The 19,855-nt window shown below is 35.4% G+C and overlaps 1 protein-coding gene and 1 pseudogene across 30 annotated transcripts in view; both read left to right on the plus strand.

The window, feature by feature from the left end:
- Positions 1–19,855, plus strand: part of R3HDM1 (R3H domain containing 1) — a 159,040-nt gene that overhangs the window by 6,749 nt on the left and 132,436 nt on the right. The window lies entirely within an intron of this gene.
- Positions 1–19,855, plus strand: part of LOC130453688 (splicing factor U2AF 35 kDa subunit-like) — a 28,182-nt pseudogene continuing 8,327 nt past the window's right edge.

Below are 19,855 nucleotides of genomic sequence, written 5' to 3' on the forward strand. Positions count from 1 at the left end.
ACCTTAATCAAACATTTGTATGTTTTGTGTTTAACTGAAATACAAAAGATAAAAAAAACTGTGCTAAAGCAACTCAAAAAATCAGCAACCAAACATAATTGGGAATGAGAGTAGAATTGCCTTTGAAATCATTATGATCATCCATAAATTTGCCCCTAAAGTAAAATAATTGTTGATTGAGGACCATGAAGTGGTACTCACTTAGCCTCATATTCTGGAGTGAAAAAGTTGGTCCTTCTTTAAAGAAGAGTTCTTAGCCTCCTTAACCTTAACTTCTCTTTCCACTCTTTTTTTTTCTCTCCACTCTTATTCCAAAAACACATTTTGTGTTTTCTTGTACATTTTACATTTTCATTAACATGTAGTTTTATTGTATACAAGCTCTCCTTTTATCTTTTCTTGGAATATATTCCTGTGCCCCCTATGGTATTACTATCTCAGATAATAAAAGTTTCTATCAACAAAATCTGTTTTTGAAACACATGTTTTCTTTTAATTGACTTATTATTGCATATGGGTTATTTTTAGGAATAGAAAATTAAATGTATTAGATCAGAAAAGACCAAATCTTAAGAAGATACATGTACTATTAAAGAAAACCCAGTTGGCAATTATTCCAGCAGGCTTTAATTTCAGCAGATTGTATTTGTTATTTATGTTTTATATAGATTTCTTTTAATGTGTTTCCAATTTTTTAAACATTCTAAATTAAGAAGACTAAAAGCAGAGATGAAGAGGCCCTAGTCTAGCCTTCAAAAATTTTTTTGAAATTTTTAGATTATGGAAAAAGACAATCCAGAAAAAAAGAGGGTTCATCATAGATGGTGAAATCTGAATATTTTTCCTATCAAATGGCATGGGGCTAACTGCCATAAAGCCCAGATCCCTAGAATGAGATGTACTGCCACTAAAAAAAAAATGGGCCTTGATAACCTACACAGAAAAAGAATAACTATTATTGTTTTATGATTTGAACTACATTTTCCTGGGTAGCTTCTTTAGTTAGTCCACCAGCATACATGTTTTGGATAGACATTGCAACAGAACAGTGAAGTGTATTTGAAATTGTGCTAGAATTAGGAGAGCAAACTGATTGCATTTAGAAAATTCTGGTACTTTTAAGCATTGGGAAGATATTCCCTTTTTGATGTCAATATTTTTCCTGAATTGCTATGTGCTATAAATAAGAGGGGACAGTGATCTTTGAAAAATCAGAATTGGGGATGATCCAAATAGCAGAAGAGATAGACATGGTGAGGAAGAGCAGACTGCAGCATATTAGCAAAAATAACTTGTGCACAAAAAGCGCTAGAGAATATCTCATCTAAAGAATGATAGGGGTAAGATAGTCACTTAGTGACAGTAAGGGATAGCTATCAAGAACTGTATTAATATCCATTAAATGTTAAAAAGCTGAAAGGAAGGCCACCAAAACTTTGAGCTAGTTTTCTATAGGAGATGTTTGGAAGGGCATAGACAATAATTACATCACATGGGAAGAAAGGGAGACATTGAAATCTATGCAAGTACTCATTACTGATAAGATTGTATATGGGTCCATCAGAGTTTAAATTGACTTGTATGGTTGTAACTTAATATTCCTCTTCCTGTTCTTGTGAAATAGGGCCACTATACCAATCTACTAAACAGACTTTTTTATGAAGTGTGGAGAATCAATAAGATAAATCCTGCACATAGAAGAAGCAGTTTAGTAAAAAGTCTCCCAGTAATATTTATCATAGTGTTTATCGAGTGCCTGCTATTAAATAGGCACTATGAAGAGAAAGACAAAACAAGGGTTCATTGATTTTTGTAATAGCAGAGATCAGTTTGTAATAAGGTGTTTTGGTGTTTTCCAGTTGATAAAAATCCTTGGATATAAATATAAGGGGGATAATCCTTATGTCAAAATCTGCTTTGTGGAGAATGGCAATGCAAGGATTTAATGGTAACCTGTAAGCCAGTCTAAGTTGGAGGAAAAAAAGTAATGGGAATAGTTAAAACCTCATCACTCCCATTTCTACCATCTCCTAAAATTAATCCCAACCTTTGGAACAGTTGAAAGGGTCCAAAGGGGTAAATAAAATCTATTAAAATAAGAACATTACTTCATTCTACCTCAACACTGCCATTAATTGCCCTCCAAATAGGTAGGTTTATGTTACAGGTACACCTCTTATTGCTATCTCATATTAGGGTTAGCAGCAGGTAAGAGGTTGCTGATTGCTAATACAATATCATTAAATTTTTAAAGTTAGCTTATGGAATGTTTGGACTAAGCTCTGGATTTTTCTGCCATTCTTCCTTGAATTAGGCACTAACCATTTATTCTTTGCTATGTATTTATCACCACTAACTAGATAGTAATAGAAAATGGGAATAATGAAAACCCGGGAAGACTAAGAAAAGACAAATTATTATGCTGAAAACAGGATTTTTTAATTCAGGTTCAACCATTGGCCAAAGAAATGAACTAAATAGAAATATAGATACATTTTATATTTGTTATTGATTTACTAAATCTATGTAAGCTAATTTAACCTTCAAAAAATGAATGTTTTTAAAAGTCTTCACATATGCTTGGGAAAGTCTTCATAATAAATATGAATTGGACTTTTGATTTCATTGGTATGAGAATTGCATTTAGTAATAAGAGATAATGCTTTTTGAAGGTCACACAGCCAGTTTATGTCAGAAATGGGACTTGAACCAGGGATCTTCTGGCTTCAAGACTGACTTGAAACTAACCACTATACCATGCTGCTGCTGTCAGCAAGAGTAAGCTTCCTAAAATGTCTGGGAAATACTTTGTTTCCCCAGTCATCGTTTTTATTCCTTCTCAACAGATAGCTTTCTAAAATACATGAAGAGAACCACATCTCCTCAGGATTATACTTCTGGGGCCAGATAGTTTCTTATAGGAAGAATAATTGAAGGTAATATCAGAGATAACTAGATAAGAATTCATACTCAGGAAATAAAGGCGTTTGCAAAAGACAAAATTGATGATATTGATTATCAGTATGTAATTGCTTATGAGCAACACAAAGTGTAGATCATCAAGGAAAAAAAGGTTTAGATTGGGAAAATTTATTAGTATTAAAACCCTTCTGAGGTGGCAGCTGGGTAGCTCAGTGGATTGAGTCAGCCCTAGAGACAGGAGGTCCTAGGTTCAAATTCGGCCTCAGACACTTCCCAGCTGTGTGACCCAGGCAAGTCACTTAACTTAATCCCATTGCCTAGCCTTTACCATTCTGATGGAAGGTAAGGGTTATAAATTAAAAAATAAAAACCTTCTGAAAGAATGCCAAATCAATAAGAAATTGACACAGTGTAGAATTATTTAAACTTTTCCCCAAGTATTTAAAGGACAAGAAGTTTTCAGAAGAGGAAATGCAAACTATCAACAACCATCTGAAAAAAAAATTATTTGGTGTCACTAATCAGAGAAATGAACATTTTAAAAACTGAGGTGTTTTGCATCCATCATGATGGCACTGACAGTAACAGATGGTAAAAATCTAAAGTTGGAGAAGCTATGAGGAGACAACCCCACTAATTCACTGATGTTGAAGTTTGTAAATTTATTCAGCTGCTCTGGGAAACAATTTGTAATTCTGCCAGAAACTGTATTAAATTGTTCATACTAGTTGATCCTGAGATTGTATTACTGGACTTGTATCCCCAAGTACGTTATTTTGATAATCCCTCCAAAATCTTACTGTACTATGAATAGAATACATTATTATTGTACCATAAGGAAAGGAGAAATCAAAGAAACATGACATGGAATTTATGCATCAGGAAAAAGTGTAGTTATCAAAAAATGTATATACTATCAAGCAAACTAGAAAACATGAAGCTTTAAAACCTTGGTACAGGTGTTATAAAAAGTAGGACATCTGTTTCACTCAGATTATTAGATGTTTTGTTCAAATCTTCAGGGAAGTAACTGGTTGGGGACAGGATTGTTTGACTATTTTCTTTTATTTCTCATGTTGAAATAAAATGTATCCATATACCAATAAAATGAAAAAACATGTTACCAAAGAGATCCCTTGAACATGAAGGAAAAAAGAAACCACTACATGAATATCTTTTGTTTTTACTTCCAGGTCTTTATTATAACAGTTTTAATAGCAAAAAAAAAATACTTTGTTTATTAAAAAGTGGTTGTTAGGGGAAGCTAAGTGTCTCAAGTGGTTAGAGTTCCAGGCTTAGAGTTCAAATCAAGCCTCAGATATTCCCTAGCTGTATGATTCAGGGCAAGTCATTTAACTCCAGTTTCCTACTCCTCCTCTTTTGCATTGGAACCTATACTTGTATCAATTCTAAGACAGAATATAAAGGGTTTTTTTTTTAAAGGGGGGGGGTTGCATCATCATAACTTATTATGAAGCTATACATTTTTTATCAGAATAAAAAGAAAGTGCTTTTAAAAAAATACTGTGGAATTTGTATGTGCTGTACCTGTTGTACACTTAAATTAGATTTGCTTCAAGTCATAACTATTCTTGTTAAAGCCTCAGAATTACTCCCCCCTCCCTCTTTTTTTACATTAATGGACTTGACATTGTTGGCATTCTAGCTTTTGACTTACTTCCAATTTGAAAGCATCAATATCTCTGCTTCAGACCATAAACTTAGGGAAGTAGCAGTAACCAAAGAAAATATAAAATGTAAGCTGGAAGACTTAAAGGGTTGAAGCCAAGGTGGTGAAGTAGAACAGAGAAGCTCCGAATCACCATGAGAATCCTCTCCAACCAATATTAAAATAATGCCACAAAATGAATACAAGAGTGAGAGAACCAGCAGAGACAGAATGAAACAACTTTAAAGAATAGAAAAACTCAAAAGGTACAAGAGAGCAACTGGGTCAGCAAGAGGCTATAGCAAGGAACGCAGAGCAGGCCACACACCCCCAACCCACATCTGTTGTTCCAGGTTTGGAACCAAATCCCAAGCCAGTATTCAGACACTGAGACCCTGCCCAATCAAATAGTAGTCCAAGCCAACCCACACCCCTTGAAATTTCAAATCTTTGGAGAGGCCCAGAGTCCTACCCCGGGCCCAGAACAAAGCCAAGAATGCCCATGCCTGTAGTGAGAACATGGATCCCAGTTTGGGGTGGCTCATAGTTCCAAGAGCTTTTGCCTAAAGCTCAGGGTGGAGCTCCAGGACAGAGCAATCAGTGGTGTGCCTGATGAGAATAAGTATACAATAAGACCAGAAATTTACACCTAAGCCTTATGCTAAAATTTGAGTAGTTCCTGATCTGATCAAGATCAAAGTAAGACCAAAAGCTTACAACCAAACCTAAGGAAAGTCTTTGATTTATCTGGACCTCAAGGGTTAATTGAATCAGCAGGGAAAGTGACTCTCAGAGCCCTCAGCCCTCGGGCCATCACACCATCTTTGAAGAACTGAAACTGGTAGCAACCCAAAAAATAAGCTAAGAATATTATCAAGGAAGGACTGAAATTTTAGGGGTACCCTAATCTCCCAGAAAACAGAGCCTACCTAGGGAAATGAGTAAACAAAAAAGCACTTTTATACTAAAGATTTTTTATGGAGACAAAGAGCAGCTAGTGAAATCAAAGCAAACACACACAAAGTCCAAAAGAAAAATATGGATTGGATACAGATTCTGGAAAAGTTTTTAAAAGACTTCAAAAACCAATAAACAAAGCAAGGGAAAAGTGGGGAAGAGAAATGAAAGTAGTGCAAGAAAAAATGGGCCAATTGAAAAAGAATCAAAAACGGACAGGAAAATCAGGCCTTAAAAATCAGAATTGAGCAACTAGAAAATAATGATTTCATGAGAAATTAAGAAACAATAAAGTAATAAAAAAAACAATAAAGTAGAATCAAAGGAATGAAAGGAAAACATGAAATATCTTAGTGAAAAAACAATTGACCTGGAGAATAAATCCAGGAGAGACATTTTGAGAATTATTGGATTACCTGAAAGCCATGATCAAGAAAAAAGCTTAGACATCATAATATAAGGAATTGTAAAAGAAAACTGCCCAGATTTCCTTGAACAAAAAAATGTAAGATAGAAGGGATAGTTTCTATAAAGTATAGGTAGCATGGAGTAAAACTAAAAAGGGTTTGTGAAAATGTGTTTACCAGTTAGTTTTGCTAATTGACTTCAAATGGAAAATGCAAAAGTATCAAATATTCTGGAGTAGCTACATTGAAAAGTAGAAAACATCAGTAGATATGCCCTCAAACCCACAATCTATCAAACCCATGCCCATAGAGTAAATATGGGTTAGAGAACCTAAGGAAAAGAGATAAACCAACCCCCATAGGGAAAATCCAAGGTGTGAAGTGATGGTACCTCAAGCCTGGAATATGGCTCTGGAAAGGTATACCTTATTGAAAATAACAGGATAGATAAAAATGAGGAACTGAGAGAAGTAAAGTAGCATTTTACGTTATATTTATTCAGGTAAAATTCAGAATTCAATGGAAGACATTTAGATGAAGTGGAGACAGAAACAAGCAATTTGTGAATAGAAAATTATAATTTAAATTTATAGGCTGTGACAAAACAAACATTTACTAAGCAACTACTCTGTGCTAGGTGCTATGCTAAGCATTAGGACTAGAAAGAAAAATAACATGTGAGTGGCTAAATTGGAGATAATTAACTGAGGAGACACACTATGGTAAAGGAGGATAGAGGAAGGCTTCTTGTAGAAAGTGGGATTATAGCTGGGACTTAAGGGAAACCAGGAGGTAGAGATGAGCAAGGAGAGATTTTCAGTTGTGAAGGATAGCCAGTTGAAAATGCCTAGAATTCAGAGACTCAGTCCTGGAATGTTGTGTTCGAGGCCAACACCATTGTATAGAAGAATACTAAAGTGTGTGAAGATAGGAAAAATAGTAGGGCTTTTGAATGCTAAACTGGATTACCTATTTGATCCTGAAGGTAAAAGGGAGCCACTGGACTGTTTAAGAAGAGGAGTAATATGGTCAGACATAGGATTTATAGGAAGGTGACTTTGATGAGTAGAGAATAAACAGGAGCGGGAAAGGATTAGGTTGTTGTGAATGTCTAGGCCAAAAATGTAAAACTCGGTGTCCCACAAATCTGACAATCTTTGAGCCCCAATCAGATTAAAATGTGATTGAGAAATGTTTAACAAGATAGAAAGCCTCTGAGGAGGAATTTCAATTCATCCTCTGATTCCACAACCAGAACTCTTTCTAATGTAACATATTGCTATAACACAAGGTAAGCTGTGTTATTTTAGAAACGTTTTAATATTAACATGTGTATTTATTTCCTTATATATTTCCATGTGTAGAATTTTGAAAGCCACTGCTTTCAAAATTCAAGAAATTTCAAATTTCAAGAATTTCAAGAAAACTTGGGTTCATAGGTTAACTCTGCACTTAGTATGTTTGTGTCCTTCCACAGTTCACTTAATCTTCCTTGGCCTCAGTTTCCTCATCTGTAAAATTAGGAATTTGAACTGCATGATCTGTAAGGTCTCTTCCAGCTCTAAATCTATATGCTTATTATCAAAAGTTAAGGGACATCTAGCTGGCTCACTGGATAGAGAGCCAGGCCTACAACTGGGAGGTCCTAGGTTCAAATCTAGCCTCATACACTTCTTAGCTGTGGAACCCTGGCAAGTCACCCAAGTCCTTACTACTCTTCTGCCATGGACCTGATACTTAGTTTAAAGACAAAAGGTAAGGGTTTTTTATTGGTTAATTCATTCTTAGCAAGTAATTCAAAATGTAGCAGGAGGTCTCTGATGGGGAAAAAAAAAAAGATTAAGAACCTCAAGTGCTATAGTGAGATCAAAGAGGAGGTAGTTTGAAACTAGGATCTGGTGATATGACTATCTTTAATTATATTTGAGCGAGCAAGTTCAGTGCAGTGGTTGGGATAGAAGCCAAATTGTAAAGGATGGAGAACTGAGAGGATGATGAGATATTGAAGATGGGGACCTGTGGACTGCTCTCTCTAAATATTAGTTCATGTAAATGACAAACCCATCTTATCTAATATACTTATTCAGGGCTATTTCAATTAAATTTTAAAAAGATATATTTTATTGAACTAGAAAAATTAATAAAATAAATTTGGAAAAACAAAAGATCCAAGAATATCAAAGGAATTTTTTTTTAAAGGAAGGAGGTCTAATAGTACTAGATTTTAAACTAGAATAAAGCAGTCATAATTAAGACCTGGGGAGGCAAAACTAACCAGCCTACCCCTACTCCCCCAAAAAAGAAACATTCAACTACCTTATGGCTTCTCTGTGCATAAAGGCCAGTTATTAGATTATAGTCAGGACCTAAATTGTGAATCTACTGCATTCTGCAAATTTGTTAGGACAATTTTTAGGTCGTTCGTTTCCCACAGAAACTACTAAGTGGTTAGGTTCCCCAGCTAGTGAACAAAGTCTAACCCATGATAACACTATGAATGGTGGTGTAATAGTACCAGAGACCTTATTATTTCTTCTAGAAAACATGTTAGTGCCAACTGAATATGCCAGGAAATCATGATCCTTTCCCTGAATATGCAAATGACATATGCCTCTTCTTGCCCTGAATATACGAGAAGTAGAAAGCTCATACTAGTATATGCCAGGAACACATGCCTCTTTTGCTACTGTTCTCAAGAAACAGTGACCTGACTCCAGAGGTCTCTTGCAGGGCATGAGTAGAAATCTGGTGATAGTAGTCTGAATATGAACGTATTTTAATGACTTCTCTACACTGGAGTTGATGAGAGTGGTGTAATGTCTAACTCATAGTTGGAGGATATCATTTTCCTTGGGGAGTAGTATAAGCAACAGCTAAATCCCTCAGCAGGAGAGTGGATGAAGCAAAAGGAGAGATGCTTATATTTCCATTAATGGTGATCCCATTTGTGCTAACCTGCTAGCTACACATTTATGTCCTTAATGGCCATTGGTGTCAAACTCCAATAGAAATGGACCTTTGCCAAATGGATATAGTGACTTGGAAAACCACAAATTAACATCTGTGTGGTTGTATTTTTATTTATTTTGTTTGACATTTTTCAGTTACATTTTAATCTGGTTCAGAAGGCACTGGTGGGGAGGGAGGCGGTTGGCACCTACCTAGAACCAGTACTATTTATTTGGGACATAACTGGCTAGAAATAGGAGTAGTTCTGGAGACCAGAAAACACAGTAAGTAAGTAGCATGTTAAGGATAGAATTTAAGATCTTCTTGGTACCATCTTTCTTTCCCCTCCCTCTGCCCCCAAATCTCCAACTGCCCGTGTTAATGGAAAAAGAGGCTATCAAATACTTGAACTATATTTGAAATTTTGGTAAATCAGTTTGCTTTGGTAACTCATTCTATGTCAGCAAATCATGTCTCCATTCTTTATGCAGTGTATTTATGAAATATTATAGCCAAAATATTTAATACTTGATATCCAAATTTCTGGTATTGAGACTTCTTGAAATATGTAGATTAGCCATCACCAGACCCTAATTTGAATCCTTTTCAGTTTGGCATAGCCCCTACCTGAACTTATATTGCATTGATATAACTTTCGAGAACCTAGATTCAAGACTTGTATAAGTTGAAATGCTTTCTCACATTTTTCTTAATTCTAAAAATGAGCACAGATCATTTAAATTTTCAGTTTAGTTGGAGAGGGAAGGAGAGTTGTGATGCACTATCAGAAGGCAACAGCAGAATAACAGATGGATCAAGGACAATATGATTGAGAGGTAACTATCATTGTATGTCTGTTGCCTCTTTGCAAAAGCTAGAGAGAAAAAGACATGCTATTTTTTTTAATCAGCAGCACAAGGAAATAAATATTAGGTGTCAAATAAATTCTATAAAAGTTAAGTTGGGTCATTTTGGGCTTGGAGTTATTAGGAAATGTTTCACAGATGAGATGAAATTTGAGAATAAGGAAGGCATTCAAGAATGCGTAGGGTGGGGGCAGCTGGTTAGCTCAGTGGGTTGAGAGCCAGGCCTAGAGACAGACAGGAGGTTCTAGGTTCAAATTTGGCCTCAACCACTTCCCAGATGTGTGACCCTAGGCAAGTCACTTAACCCCCATTGCCTAGCCCTTACCACTCTTCTGCCTTGGATTGATTTATATTGATTCCAAGATGGAAGGTAAGGGTTTTTTTGTTTTTTTAAAAAAAGAATGCATAGAGTTTTGGATAGTCCAAAAAGAGTGTAGGAGTCAGAGATTTTCAGAATTGAAGAGGACCTTAAAGATTATCTATTATTCATCCTTGTTGACTCATGCTTAGCCCTCTAAAATAGTCTCCAAGCAGATTTTTCCCCCAACTCTTTTATTTTTCTTGCACTATAATCAGACCTTCCAGTTCTTTCTTACACATAGGTCAGTCCAATATTTTAGTTTCTACCTTTTGCCTAACAGTGTTTTTTGCTTTTTATGATCCTTTCCCACCACAATGTAGGTACACCCCATATTTTCATCCTTATTTCACATTACTGAGTATTACTATATTCTCTGCCTCAGCCAAATTGGTTTACTGTCACCTAAATATATAGTGTTAGAAAAAAATTTTTAACATATGTTCTAGACTTGCAGCATTTGAAGAAACAATAATACATCAAAATACAATCTTTCAGTAAGCAGTTGAAAATTACAGATCCCATAGAGAGAAATTGAGACCATAGACAATGATGCAGTTTTAAAAGCTCCAGATTTGAATGAGAACCTGGGTTGGAATTCTAGCTCCTCCTTTTGCTACATATCTTACATTGAACAAGAAACATAACCCTTTTCGGCCTCATCTTGCTCATTTATAAAAAAGAGGATGTTGGACAAGATCAACTTATATGTCACTGCAGCGCTAAAATCTATGACATTCTGTTTCTGTGATCCTAGTTCAACCACCTCATTTTATATATAAGGAAACTGAAATTATAACTGATGATCACCCAGCTGGCAAGTGACATGGTGATCAGGAGGGCAGTTAGGGTAAATTTAAGACTTTTTAGGAGTTAAAGTTTTTTCCTACCTTGCTAACAGTTGAGGTGATATAGATGGATTAAATTTCCAAGTAAGATGGTGTAACTGGAGAGAATTCTTTCCCAATAATTTTTTTTCATCAAGGATTTAAATATCAACAAATGTGTACATTTTTCATATATAGAGATGAACAGAAAGAGCAAATTGTTTAAGAGTATGGGACTTTTTAAAAAGTGTCTGTCATGTTTGTTTCCGAAAGCACTGGTTTGTGAACTTCCTCTGCCCTCTTTTGTGCTTTTTTAAGATATAACAATACCTACCAATTCCTTTCCTCATCCCACCATTAAAAGAAATAAGTACAGTAAAGCAAAACTAAATAATGCTCTGACCACTTCTGAAAATATGTGTGTCTCAGTCTGAACCTCTCTTCTATCACTGAGGACTGGGAATTTTGCTTGGCCATCAAACTTCAAAAGTCATGATTGATTTGTGAATTGATAAGACTCTAAGATTTTCCATTGTTGCAGTCAATGAATAATTAATAGAGAGAATTAAAAGAGTTAAGGATTAAAACTTGAAGAACTTCAGTGGGAATTGGAGGGAAGTCAACAACTCAAAATAAAAGCTAATCATTTTAATAGAAAAGTTAATGGTAACTACTATGCTGCTTACAGATAGAATTATATCATCTGGGAAGTGAGATGGAATATGAATCATTAGGGTTGCCAGGTAGGTATGCAAACAAGTGTCAGTTCCAAGGCGAAAGGTAAGGACTAGACAGCTTGCCTAGGGTCACACATCTATGAAGTATCTGAGGCCAAATTTGAACTCAGGGTCTCCAGACTTCAGACTTGGCTCTCAATCTACTTCGCTGCCCCTGGTGACTTTCTCTTTACACAGGCACATAAACATGACTGAATCTGATGGTCAAGAGCAAACACTTCCATATACAAAGAAAAGAATATTTCTATGTGAAATGGAATTTTAATGACTGTACAACTAGCTATTTTTTAAACTATATAGAAAATTTAGTATGGTAACATAAGCACTGCTGTTCCCTTTTTTTTCTCCTGAGTATTCTTTAGAATATTTTGTTTAGCCTCTTTTTTTGCATTTCTTTTTTAATGTCATTAGCATTGCCTTTCACTTCCTATACAAAAGGGCCCTCCCCCCAGTAAAGACCTTTCTTTGTTCAATTAGGTATACACAAATAAAACATTTTTGCATGTGTGAAAATGTGTCATTCTGTTCCTACATAGTTCATCATCTCTCTGCCAAGAAATGAAATAATCATGCTTCATCCATTCATTCTTCTGGTTAGAGAGTTCTTAAGGTATTTTGTACTTTTATAAATTGTTCTCTTGACTTCGAAAACTTCATAGTGCCTCGGTTCATACCGGTCTTTTCAAGTTTTTCTTAACCTACACCTTTAGTCATTCCTTACATGAATGAAATAATATTGCATTACCATTATTTATCATAATTGTTTCTGCTATTTCACAATTGATGAACATCTCTTTGAGTTTCTAGTTCTTTAACAGAAAGTGCTACTAAGAATATTTTTTTAAAGTATGAATCATTTCCCTATCTTTGAACTCTTTGGAGTATATTATGCCTACTGGTGCTCTTGCTGATTTGAAGAGTCTGCACAGTTTAGTAATTTTGGGGATATAGTTCCAAATTCCTTTCAAGAAGCCCTGGATCATTTCATAACTCCTCCAGTAGTGCATCAGTCTGCCTATCCTTCCGCAATGCCTACCATATTTGTCATTTTTATTTTTTGTCATTTTTGTCTGTCTTGATTGGTGAGGTAGAGCCAGAACAGTGCAGTTACTGATTTAGAGTATTTTTTCATATCATTGATAACTTGCCTGTTCATATCCTTTGATATATCTATTCAAGAATGGCTCTTAGTCTTAGAAATTTGAATCAATTCCTTATATATCTTGGAAATTTTACTTTTATTTGAGAAAAGGTGCAAAAGATTTTTTATGTTACTCATTTTCTTCTAATTTTTAATAGATTAAATTAATTTGTAACATTTTAATTTTACATAATGAAAGTTGTCCATTTTGACTTGTTCAGGCACAAATTCTTTACCACCCATAGTTCAAAGAAGTAATTTCCTTACTACTAATGTTTTATGATGATGATATCCAAGTCATTTTCCATTTGAGACTTAACATGGTATTTGTTATAAAGTGTGCAGCTAAACTAACCCTAATTTCTTGCTAAACTGCTATCCAAATTTTCCTGTAGGTTGGTCAAATAATGAATCCTTTCTTAGTACCTAGGATTTTTGGGTGTTCTAATGGTTTGTTTCTAAGTTTTATATACTTAATTATTCAACTGCTCAACTTTTTTTTAATAGTCAATGATTATTGCTTTGTAATAATATAACTTTATAGTATAACTGGTACTGCTAGACCATCATCTTTTTTTTTTCATTATTACCCTTGAGATGCTTGACTTTTTATTTTTCCATGTGAATTTTGATATTTTTCTCTAGCTCTATAAAAATACTCTTCTTGGAGTACGATATAATATTGGATAAGTAAATTAATTTGAGTAGTATTTTCACTTTTATTGTATTTGACTTGCCCATGAGCAAAAATCTTTCTCCAATTATTTAGTTCTGCCTTTCCACAAAGAATGTTTTATAGTCAGATTCATAATGTCCCTGGATGAAAATTGGAAGATAGACTCCAAAGTATTTTAAAACTCCTGAGGCTATAAATTTAAGTTCATAAAGTTGCTTGATGAATATGTTAAATAAGGGTAAAAAAGTGACCTAGGAATGCATCTGTCAGAGCAATACTAATAGCTCACCTTTATATAATACTGTAATATTTGTATTGTATTTTACATTTTTCTCCTCTGATCGATAGAGGCAACAGGAAGGACATGAGATATCTTCTTTAACTGAATATATACTACCCCAAGTTTTTTTCTTCTTCAAGGTCTCCCTTTTCATTTTCACATGTTGCCCTTTTAGTCCTTCTGGTTCTTCTAGTTGGGACCTTGTGATTTCTCAGATTTGTTGTCATAGCCATTAAGATCTCCCCACTCAAAACATTATTGAAATGTGCCTGTTAGCCCCAAACTGTGTAATGAATGCTTCACTTCACCCTCAGCCTCACTTCATTCTTTATTCCCTGACCAAGTTTTTATTAGCTGCCTCACTTCCACATACCCTTCCCCATCCAATGTTGCGATCATATTTGAATCAATACTATTCCAACTACAAGAAAGTTGTATCCCCTCTTCTCTCTTTATCTCTCCAGTGACCAAACTTGTGACTTTCCAAACCAAAATACCCTTTTCTGGCCACTCTCCTCATTAGAATAGGGAAAACCTCAAGGGAAAGGGACTGTCTTTGTTTTTGTATTCATATCCCTAGTGATTAGCATATTATAAATTCCTAATGAAATTTTTAATTCATTCAGGAAAATGTGGGAAATTTTGTATGAAGTTAAGGAAAATGAAGAAAGCAGTCTTGAACAATATATTTAATGGATATAGAAATGGAGATGAAAATATTAAAGGAAGCAGAATGAGAAATGTACTTATCAAATGATCATAGTTATTGAGTGGTTTTGCTTAACTCTTTCAGGAAATGTACTTTGCAGGAGCTTTGTATGTTTATTGGGGTGTCTACTGTGACAAAAAATGTTGCATAGAAAAGAATTTTTGTTCTTTTCAGTTTTAGGATCACTATTCTTTATTTATAGGCAAAAACTGTTGATTAATTAGCAATAATACTATAAGACAAAATCCAGGTTTAGAGAGGCTATGGAAAACAGGTAGAGCTGTGAATTAGCCCAATGTTTTGGAAAACAAATTATTCCAAGAACCAAAGACTCTTTCTCTTTGAACCAGAAATCTCAGCACTAGGATTTGCCCCACAAAGGCTGACAAGATAATAAAATGCAAAAATATTGACAGTAGCATTGTTGTGATATCAAAAAGCTATAAATAAATCACATGCCAAAACTTCATCAAGGTAAATAAATCCATGTAACCTGAAGAAAATCAGGTGAGGACTCAGTGTTTATGTACCTTAGGAAGATAAAAGTCCCATACAGTCTAAGGAGAGACATAAAAAAACCCCAAAAGACCTCTATGATAATCTCATGATGAATGATCTGACAGAAGTGACTCAAAAGAATACAGAAAGAAATAATTAGCTTTGGTGTTTCTTTCCATCAGCACAAGTGAAGATCATTTAAATTAATGGGATGACAGAAGAAAAATCATCATTTACACGTATTCTAATCTGATTTAGACAAAGAAAGCATCAAAAAGAGTTTATCAAGGGACAGCTAGGTGGCTTAGTGGATAGAGAGGCAGGCCTGGAGATAGTAGGTCCTGGATTCAGATATGGCCTCAGACACTTTTGAGCTGTGTGACCCTAGGCAAGTCACTTAACTCCAAATTGTCGCCTTCACCACTCTTCTGCTTTGGAACTGATACTTAAAGATGGAAGAGTCAGGTTGCAGGTACTTGCAATAAATAAAAAGGCAAGATCCAGAGATCTGGGAATATAAAATGGAAGCAAATTGAGAACAGAATGATTCAGATTTTTAAAGTGGGATTTGATGAAGGGAAAAACAAGATTAACAATTATAACCTGATTATTGAGGGGCTCTGAAAGCCAGAATTTACAGGGAATTAATGTAGTTATAAGATTAAGAGCCATTCCCCAAATACACAAGAAGCCAAGGGACATGAATAGGCAGTTTTCAAAAGAAAATGCAAACTAAAACAGCTTTTAAGTAGTACCTCACCATCATTAAATCGGCAAAACTGGTAAAAGATGGAAAAAAATTCAGTATGTATTAGGGTCAATTTCATTGATGTGTAGAGACCTCACATGTTTTTCCAATTTTGCTGTGTTTTTGACTGTGCTCCAATATTTATTGAATCTTGACATTTTTGTTGGACCTGTTAATGTTTATATATATATATCCATACTTTGTTATTGTTTCCTACTTTTGGTTTTAAGCCATTGTTCTTTAGTTCATCTAATTTCCCACTTCATGAAGTTCCTTTAAATTTTTTATTGAGCTCCAAAATCCTGAGTTTTTGTAGTAGTTCCATTCTCATTTCTGGGCAGCTAATTGATATAAAAATATCATTCACTTCTTATAGTTTCTCACTTTATTTTACCTCAAAGGTTTTTTTTTAATTGTATTGGACTTTTTTAACTATGAGGTTTTCTTTTTTGACACTTTATTTTTCTTTTTGGATTGTTTTTGCAGTTTTGAGGTGGTGAGTTTAGAGTCATTAATTTACTAATCTTCCTTAAAGCCCCAATTATATTGTAATTAAAAGTCTTTTTAAAGTAAGAATTTGTTTTGCTCTCTTGAAATTTTCATTCCATGGATCTTCAAATTATTGTTACCTAAAACTTGATTTATTTATTTTGCAATGGTATGAATTTCTTAATTCTCCTTGGAGAATGCAAGGACTTTCTTAGGTGGTTAATATTTTGTTTTTATCTTTGAATTTCAGTGCCCTACTGAGTAGTAGGTACTTAATAAATGCTTTTTTAAAAATCAAATTATTTCCCTAATCTCCCCCCCCCCCAATTTATTGACCTCTTTTTAGCTTATTTAATGTAAACCTGTGTTTCTTTGTACCTGTCATTGATCTTTTTTTAATGTTGCTACATTTTCCATTGCAATTGTATAATAAAATATATTTGGCTGTTTTCCCATAGTGTGGTGTGAAAGTTGTTTTTATTTGTTGTTATTACAAATAGGTGGAAATTAAGATGAATATGGTTTCGGAGAGAACAAAGAACATTGTGTGACCAATCTCCATGAAAGAAACAAAGTATGGGTCACATACAGAATATCCCAAGCAGTTATTTGGCTGTAATTTCAAATATAAGAAAAAAGACTGGTCAAAAAGCCCTGTGTTTGTAGCCAGAGCACCCGAGTTTAATTGTGGTGGTGCTACTAAATAGCTATGTAACCTTCAACAAATTTTAAACTCTCTTGGCTTTAGATTATGTATTTTGTAAAAGAGAGAATTAGTCTAGCTGATCTTTAAGTCAGTTTCAGCTTTAAGTATTATAATGTTATTTTAGAGAATCTTGCCTGGAGATGGAGTTGAAATCTTACTTGGTCAGCATTAGGAAACTATTTAAAATTTATGGGTACAGAGAGGAAACTAGGTAGTGCAGTAGATATAGAATATCAGGCCTGGAGACAGGAAGACCTGGTTTCAAATCTGGTCCTCATTTCCTTGCCTCATCTACCCACCCTGGGCAAGTCACTTAACCACAATTACTTAGTCCTTGCTGCTTTTCTGGCTTAGAATTGAAACTGGTATGGAAGGAGGGGTTATGGACACATGAAATATTTTTGCATAAAAGAACATTGTAGCAATATGTGTTCCAACATATGTGACCAACTTTTTTCCAGAAAGTTTTGTCATGAAATAGAGAAGGGATGGTATAGCAACTAAATGGTACAGAAAATTCAAAGGAAGACTTTTAGCATATTTATGAGCAATCTCTCCCTCTTCCTATTCATCTTTATTTCTTCCTGATCTACTGGTTATTTCCTTCAAACTTGTCTCTTTCCCCAACAACAATTAAAAAAAACTCACTGCCTTATTCTTAGGCTATTATCCTACATCTCTTTCCTTCAACTAAACTCTTAGAAAAAGTTTTTTTGCCCTCCTTGCCTCTACTTCCTCTTCTCTGACTCCCTGCTCATTCCTTTGTAGTCTGGCTTCTGACCTTATCACTCACATGAAACTACTTTCTCCAGAGGTGCCAGTGAACATTTATTTGACAAATCTAGCTTATTCTCAGACTTCTTCCTATTTGACTTCTCTGAGACATTTGATACCATTGAACACCCTCTTCTCCTAAATATTCTCTTCTTTCTGAGCTTTTGGACCACTGTTCTTTATTTGCTTCCTTACCAATTCACCTATTCCTCTGTCTATACTGTTTTGATCTCCAGTATCATGCTTCCTACTCTGGGCACCCCATCCCCATTATTCTGTACTCCCTCACTTCAGAAGCCCTTGGAGCCAAGGAAATCCTGCTTCTTATGCATTCTGACTTTGTTGAGCTGGACAAATCACTTAACAATTGTTCTAGGTCAGTGATGGCAAACCTATTAAAGACCATGTGCCATGCCTTCCCCCCTCCTCCTCTTGAGACCACATGCCATGTGCCCCACCCCCCCTTAACCAACACAGAGGAGGGGAAAAGCCCTTCCATTGGGCTGCTGGGTGGAGAGGCAAGTGATATAAAAAAATGTTATCAGGCTCCATGGAGAGGAACTGCTCCACCCAAATTCCTCTGACTTTCTAGTAACAAACTAATGTGAGATAGTGCATTTGCCCACAGGGAGCACTCTGCATGCCATCTTTGGTACTTCTGTCATAGGGTTCGCCATCACTACTGTAAGCAAACTCAATGTTGAGGGATTTTCTATTTTCATCTATACTAATGAAAGCAGAGTTCCAATTTTTATCACTATTCTCTCACTTATCATTTTAGTTCACTTATCTATTGCAAATATGTCCCAAGCAAAATTCATTATTTCCCACCCATATGTGCCCCTCTTACAAACTCTTCATTGTTTGTTCCCTCCTAGAGCTGTAATTTCAGCATAACTCACCACTCTCCCTGTAGTTCATATGTTCATCTCCTTCCACCTGGACTGTTCCTAATTGGTCTCACTGCTACAATCTGTGGCTGCCTACCTAAAGTGATTATTTGAGTGATCTCACTGTACCTCCATAGGCAATCCTTTTCTGTCCTCTTTCAACACAACTATTCCCTATCTACTAGTTCCTTCCCCAATTGCCTTAAAACATATTCCCTCTCCTCCAAAAACCTTCCATCTCTGCTAAACAATTGTCCTATATTTCTTCTACCCTTTGTGACTATACTTGTTGAGAAAGATGTCTGTAATAGGAGCTTCACTTTCTCTCCTTATTAGGTGTTATTAACGCCTTACATCCTGGCTTCCAACATCTAATCCACTGAATCAATTCTCCATAGTGAGCAGTGATCTATTTATTGCCGAATCTATTTATTGCTAAATCTGCATCCTTATTTTCCTTGACTTCTCTGCAGCCTTTCACACTTTTTTGATCACCTTCATACTCTCTTCTCTAGGTTTTTGGGATGTTGCTCTTACCTGTCTGACTTCTTCCTGGGTCACCTTTTCTTCTCCCTTCTAAACTACTTCATTTAATGATCTCCCTCAGCTCCAGGAGTTTATTAAATTGCCATGTTTGTATTGATGATTCTCAAATCTATCTCTCCTCCCCTGTCTTCCTTTAGCCCCAATTACCTTTCACACATTTCAGACTGGATATCTAGTAGACATATTAGACTCAATATGTCCAAAACCAAACACATCCTTTTTCCCCCAATCTCTTTACCCCCTTCCAAAATTCCAATTAATTTCAGTGCCACTGCCATCTTCCAGTCCCCCAAGCTCACAGCCTAGGTGTAATTCACTCCTCACCACTTTCACCTCCCATATCCAGTCTATACCAAAATATGTAAATTTCACTTTTCCCACATTCATCAGGTATTCCCACTTCTCCTGGTACTTCTACCTTCCTGGTTAGTCCTTGTCACTTCACACTGCTTCAACTCTTCCCTGCTCTAATCCATCCTCCTTTTAGCAGAAGTGGTTTTCCTAAAGCATGACTATCTCCTCCAGAATCAAATATAAATTCCTAGGTGTGGCCCATTCAAAGGCAAGAAGCCCCTAAAAACCTACCTTTCCGGTCTTCTTAACCGTATTGACTACCATATGCTTTTGAATCTTCTTAATTTTCTCACTTTTCTGTGTTGTGGTTCAGTTGTTTCAGGCCTGTCTTCATAACCCAATTTGAAGTTTT

This window comes from Monodelphis domestica, chromosome 4, assembly GCF_027887165.1.
Source record: "Monodelphis domestica isolate mMonDom1 chromosome 4, mMonDom1.pri, whole genome shotgun sequence".
Classification (NCBI taxonomy): Eukaryota; Metazoa; Chordata; class Mammalia; order Didelphimorphia; family Didelphidae; genus Monodelphis; species Monodelphis domestica.